At 41.7% G+C, this 7,053-nt stretch overlaps 1 pseudogene; it reads right to left on the minus strand.

Annotated features, from left to right (window-relative positions):
• Positions 1–1,629: 1,629 nt before the first annotated feature.
• Positions 1,630–2,584, minus strand: LOC114711022 (annotated as a pseudogene).
• Between the last annotated feature and the right edge of the window lie 4,469 nt (positions 2,585–7,053).

Genomic DNA, 7,053 nt, shown 5'->3' on the forward strand with positions numbered 1-7,053 from the left:
GTCCCGGCTGTTGCGCTCTCTTGGAACTCAACCCAAGTGTTCAGGAAATCAGTCTGACTGGCGGAGGGGAACGCTCTAGAAATGCTAAGTGTGGCCGGGCGTGGTGGCGCACGCCTTTAATCCCAGCACTCAGGAGGCAGAGGCGGGCGGATCTCCGTGAGTTCGAGGCCAGCCTGGGCTACCAAGTGAGCTCCAGGAAAGGCGCAAAGCTACACAGAAACCCTGTCTCGAAAAACCAAAAAAAAAAAAAAAGAAAAGAAATGCTAAGTGTGCTCCTACAATTTGGGAGTGGTGAAACCCAGAAGTAGTCATCCTGCGTATGAATCATGTCCGCAGGAGAACACACCTCTGTCCGTAGCATATACAGCTGAAAGCCACGATTCCCTGCCATGATTTATTAGACAGCATTGGTGACCTCCAGGAAGAAATGCACCATAACGTATACGCATACATATACGTGTACGTAAGTGCGCTAACCGCCTCACGAAGGAGAGTACTGCCATAGATTAAGTCACATTGCTAGTCAGTAGTGAGGCCATGAGGATCAGAAATAATATCCCTTACAGATTAACCCAAAGTGCATATGTGCAATCTGTAGAACCAGGGTTATCTTTTACTTCTCTCTTAATTTGCTTGGTGGATGTGAGCCAGTAAACAATCGAAGTTATGCTGTGAGGAAGCACTGGATGGGGGTGAGGGGAGGAACTGCAATAACATTGACAGGCCATATGAATGGTAGAGGTTTGTTAAGAGCCTGAAGTGTAGAATAGAAACCAACAGACTTTGTAAAGAGTGTGGAAGGAATGACTAAATTTTAGGTTTGAAATTTCCTCCTTGATTTCACTGTAAAAAATAAAGCAGAGGTCTGGCATGGTGGCACACCCTTTTAATCCCAGCAGGGAGGCAGAGGCAGGTGGATCTCTGTGATTTTTGAGGCCAGCCTGGTCTACACAGTGAATTCTAGGACAACCGGAGCTATGCATGTCTCAAAAGAATAAGTAAATGAAAAGAATGTAAGAGAGAAAAGAAAGTGGAAGCACTAAGAGAGGAAAGCCGGTTCCATTTTCACAAGAAGTTATTAGTTTCCAAGTATCAGACTGGAAAACATTTTATATTACCTCCCCACCAATACAATATTATTTATGGAGCAAGTTCCCTTAATAAGCTCTTAGCAATGTACATCTTCATTTTTATTTATAAGCTACTTAGTAAGTTTATTGTCTTTAATGAGAAAAAAAGCTTCATAGATGTAGCATGAATCTTAAAAGGTCTTATTAATAAAAACAAACCCAGAGCCAGGTATTGGGGTGAACGCTGAAAGATCAGAGAGACAGAAGAGGCCACAGCTACCTCACCTCCCAACTATTCAGCCAATCCTGTTTCCTCAAACTGGAAGCCTCTGAGTCCTCATCTGGAATGAATCTCAGCTGAACTGCTGCTAAACACTTAGCCAAGCTCTAGTTTCTGGTTCTCACGCCTTATATACCTTTCTCCTTCCTGCCATCACTTCCTGGGATTAAAGGCGTGTGTCACCACACCTGGCTGTTTCCAGTGTGGCATTGAACTCACAGAAATCCAGATGGTGTGTGTGCCACCATTTTCTGGCCTCTATATCTAGTGGCTGTTCTGTTCTCCGACCCCAGATAAGTTTATTAGGGTACACAATATGTTGGGGAACACAATATCACCACACTAGAAAATTGCATTAGCTCTCAGCAGCCCATTCCTGGGCTCTGAGGAAGCTTGCCTGCTTTTGAGCAACTCAGTCTTCTGGGCAAGGAAGGACATTTGGTTCTACCTCTATTGTTTGTCTCCTAGCCTTCTCATAGACTGGATTCTGTCAGTAGCATCATGAGCTTTCGTATGTATCTCCTCCATTGTGTCTGGAGTTATGATGCTCTTTATGAACTGAGAGAACTGTTTCCTATAAGCATGTTCATCTTCCTCTGTTAGGTAACACATGTAATCTGTGACATTCTGACCCATGCTGTGCTTTTAGTGTACTTTTGCACTGATCTTGCTTTCAAAAGCAAGGAATCTTTTGAAAGGGATAGACAAGCCACCATCCACCACTCCTTTAGGGTCCCCCAAAACTTTATTTCCAGTTGTAGTTCAGGCAAGACCTGCATCCAAATAGCAAGTGAATGCACCAGGCTGACCATCATTGCTTTCCACATTGTTTTCATCTCAATTTGGCCTTCGTAGATCTTGTCCAGGCCAAACCTATTGAGAAGCCTTTGGGACAGCCTCAGGCCAGTACAATAACCTGCAGCATAATTTGTCAGGCCACCTTTCACACTGTATTTTGGCAGTTCATGTGCATATGCTGCACAGACTACCATATCCTCTTCTACAGGCATACACAATCTAGCAGATGATGTCTCTGTTAGTTACACAAACTAACATCCTGTGTTTGAGTGAGTTGTACTTACTTCAGTTCTGGATCACCAGTCATTTCTGAACATAGTAGTCAATTTCACCCTCTCACTGCCTTCTGAATCTCACTTGGTATCTCTTAAAGTAGGCCTTATTCTTGACAACTTTAATAAACCCCATTCTGAGGAAGAAAGACTTAAAATCTCAGCTCTACACAGACCCGCAGGCCTGCTGGGACTATGTGGGGAAAGACCAGAATCTTCTGCACCCATCTTAATTTTTTACCTAATTAAAATGTACATGTGCTTTTTGATCTAGAAGTTCTTTTTTAATCCAATAGTTTTAAAAAATAACTTCTGTTTTTAAGTAGCTGAAGTGTTTGCTTTCGTTGGACCTAAGCAAACAGTGGAGCAAAACTATGGAGTTACCCCTCCCCCCAAGAAATATTCTGTTTTATAGTGACCTATTGGATTTTCCTTTCTTGCCCTATCACTTAGCTTACATATTCATTTTGATTTCTGCTTTGATTTTTAAACAATTTACTGCTAGGACTGGGAAAAGAGCCCAATCCATAGGTGCTTATCTTGAAAGCAGGAGGACATGAGTTTGAACCCAGAATCTACATTGTAAAAGCTGAGTATTCTAATTATATTATAATCTTAAAACAAAACAAAAATCTTAGCATGGTGATCTGCTCTAGTAATCTCGGTGCTGCAAAGGTCAAGACCAACAGATCCATGGAGCTTGTTGGCTAGTGTATTAGTCAGTGGTCTTTAAAGTAACAGAACCTAAAAAATGAACCTGTCTTATATAAGTAGAGCAAGGGGATGTATTAGAATGACCAATAGGCTGTGGTCCAGCTAATCCAACAATGGCTGGCTATGAATGGAAAGTCCAAGAATCCAGTACTTACTCAGTCCATGAGGGTGGATGTCTCAGTTAGTCTTCAGTATAAACTGGAATCCCAGAGAAGTAAACTCTAATGCCAGTGGAGGAATGGACTTAGTATCAAAGTGAGAGCAAGCAGGCAAAAAGGAAAAGCTTTCTTCTTCCATGTGTTTATATAGGCTTCCAGCATTAGGTGTGGCCCAGATTAGAGATCTGGATTAAAGGTGTGACTTTCTACCTCAAAGGTCCAGATTAGAAGTAGATCTTCCCACTTCAGATTAATCAAAAATCCCTCACAAATGTGCTGTCTATTTTTTTGTTTTATTTAACTCCAGATGTAGTCAAATTGAGTACTAAGAATAGCCACCACAAATGCATCCCTTGTCAACTTCACATACAATCCCATCTCATGTCATGATTAATCACCAAATGAAGACAATCACCAGATCATAATAACACCTAAACATGCATGATATAACTTTCCCATGTACAATCACAAATGCATTATGTATTTAACCATATCAAAATTATATTTAACATGCTATAACTATACCTCATACAACCACAAACAAATTGTAAATTAAGAATAGGTGGCAATGTCCCTTAAGTAACATTCTTTTAGTATCTCAAACTTAAATATGATATAACCATTGATATTCTCTTAATTGATGTTATATCACATGATAAATTGAGGAAAGAAAACACAAATATCTTTACAAACATATTCTTAACAAAATATGAAACATTCATGTCAATTTTAGTCCTCATCTTTGCAACTGGTAATGTGGCCTTAGCTGGTATTTATAACTACCTTCCTCTGCTACCCATTCTGTATTGCCTCCACTGTTGGCAAGCACCTCAGAAGGTCTTTGCACTTTTTGTGGAGGAGTTACCTATACCTTAATTCCTGAAGGCTCTTTTTCCTTTGTCAGCCTGCCTGGGTTAGGCTGTTGTAGTTTCTCATTTACTTTAATCACAGGATATGGTAACACCAAGAGAAGCCCTAAAGGATCTCCTGCACTTCAGACATAAACTTCCTTACCTCTATTGTGTAAAAGCAATCCAATTTCCCCATGGAAATCTGGATCAATCACCCCTCCTATCACTGTTTGTTATTCTTTTCTTGGTCTGTTGGCTTAATGACATCAGAAGCCTAAAGTGGACAGGGGGAAGTCTGAGCTTCCAGTTCAATGGAATATTTGTTGTGGCTCTTGGCAGAAACATTCCCCATTCTGGAACCAAAACTTCTAGGCCACCAGAACATAGAGGTGTGGGAACAGGAGGCAAAAACTAACCTAGTGGGTCATGAGGAATGATAGTAGGTGGCACTATTCTCTTTTCTACCCCTTGATTTCCTGGAACCATAGATCCCGACTATGGAAGAAACAGTACTTACATTGGATACTGATTCAAAGCATATACTGCCTTCTCAAGAACCCTTACCCAGCCTTCTATGCTGCTGCTGCTGCTGCTGCTGCCACCTAATTCATACTTTAACTGTGTCATCAAAAGGCCATTTCATCTTTCTATCAGGTCAGCTGCTTCAGGATGGTGGAGAACATGGTAAGACCAATGGATTCCAAGAGTGTAATCCCACTGTCACACATCTCTGGCTGTTTAGTGGGTTTCTTAGTCAAGCAATATTGTATGGAATACCATGATGGTGGAAAAAGAGTTCTTTAGGACCATGAATGGTGGTTTTAGCAGAAGCATGTGTAAGAAAGGCAAATCCATAACCAAAATAAATATCTAATTCAGTAAGGACAAAGCATCATTCTTTCCATGGAGGTAGTAATCCAATGTAGTCAACCTTCCACCTTGCTGGCTGGTTACCCCGGGAAATGGTGTCATGTCTGGGACTCAGTGTTGCTCTCTTCTCTTGGCAGAGGTGGCACTCAGCAGCAGATGTAGCCAGTCAGCCTTGGTGAGTGGAAGTCCATGTTGTCAAGCCAATGCATAAGTCCCATCTCTGCCACATGGCTACTTTGTTTATGGGCCCATTGGACAATGACAAGAATGGGGGAAAGAGCCTGAGTGTGCAGAACAAAATATCTTAGATATCCTATTTAATTAATTATTGGATAGCTCCTCAGCTGAAGTCACCTTTAGATGAACATTTACATGGGACACAAGTATGTTCACATCCTTCATCCATTTGGAGAGATCTAACCACATACTTCTTCCCCAGATGTCTTTCTCTCCAATTTTCTAACCGTGTTCTTTCAAAGTCTCTGATCATCCAGGCAATCCATTGGCGACAACCCAAGAATCAGTGAACAATCACATTTCTGGGCATTTCTCCTTCCAAACAACATGTATGAACATGTATACTGCCTAAAGTTCTGCCCACTGTGACAATTTCCCTTTGCTGGTGTCTTTCAGGATTGTCCCAAAAAGAGCTTGTAATGCTGCCTCTGTCCACTCTGAGTGGTGTCTGCATAATGTACAGAACCATCACTAAACCATTCCCTGGTCTTCTCTTCCTCAGTCAATTGATCACTTTGCCTACTCCTCAGCTGATATTGTTTCCTCAGACTGAATATCTCTGAGTCCTAACCCCTGAGGGTCTCAGTAGTTCTTGTCTCCTAACACCATGTACTGTTCTCCACCCAGTCATGTCACTTCCTGGGATTAAAGGCATGTGTGCTTTCCAAGCAAAGGCATGAGATCTCAAGTGCTGGGGTTAAAGGCATGTGCCACCACTACATGACTCTGTTCCCAGGGTGGCCTTGAACTCACAGAGATCCAGACAGAACTCTGCCTCCCAAGTGATAGGATTAAGGGTGTGCACTACCACTGGTTGGCCTCTAAATCTAATCTGGTGACTGGCTCTCTCCACTGATCCCCAGATTAGTTTATTAGATTGTGGGAGCCCATTCTCAGGTTCCTCATAGCTTTACCCAGCAGGTCCACATAGAGGATGATCAGGACCACGGGCCCGAGTGCAGGTGTCTGAGATGGTCTGCACTTGGCTGTGCTGGGGAGAGGAGGTCTTTCGCTCCACCCCTTGGCATCTCTATAAAAACCCTGGGGGCAGAGACAGGCTATTGGAAAAGGTTCCAAACCCTCTCGAGGCTATCCTATATTTTCTATCTGTTTATCTCTGCAATATTCTCCGCAATAAATCCTTCTATCTAATATTTCCTGCTGCTCACACTCAAGAAAACTCTGGGAAACTGTGGGGTTAGTGGGTAAACGCCCCACAGAATGGTGCCATGAACAAGGACTAAAGAAAAAAAATTAAGGTGGGGACTAAAGAAAAAAAAAGGGACTAAAGAAAAAAAGGGGGGACTAAGGCAAATGAACAGGGACTAAAGACAAAGTAATAGGGACCAAAGATAAAGGAAAATAATAGTTTTATTAGAGTTTTTGGCGAAAGTTCTGAGTCAGCCCTGCCAGTGGAAAGGCATGCCAGTGTTATGGAAATATATATATATATATATATATATATATATATATATATATTATTGAGGGGCAGGGGTTTTATCCTCAAGAAAAGGAAAGCGGACTGGAAGGATGTCCGATGCTGCAGCGCAATTCTCTTCTGTCAAAATTTTCTATCTTCTATCCCTTTCTCAATTTCTATCTGTGAAAATAAGTATAAGGTATAGGGTAGTAATAAAGTGTAGGAAAAACTTAGAAGTATAAGATCGTGTAGAAAAAATATAAGTAAGGCAACTAGACAGAAAACCTCAATTTCCTAACTTTGGGGGCTATGAACACAAACTGGGGAAAAAAATCTATCTTTGGGCTTTACGGGTAGTAAAAAAGCTCTTCTTTGAGCTTATG

Source organism: Peromyscus leucopus, chromosome 6, assembly GCF_004664715.2.
Source record: "Peromyscus leucopus breed LL Stock chromosome 6, UCI_PerLeu_2.1, whole genome shotgun sequence".
Classification (NCBI taxonomy): domain Eukaryota; kingdom Metazoa; phylum Chordata; class Mammalia; order Rodentia; family Cricetidae; genus Peromyscus; species Peromyscus leucopus.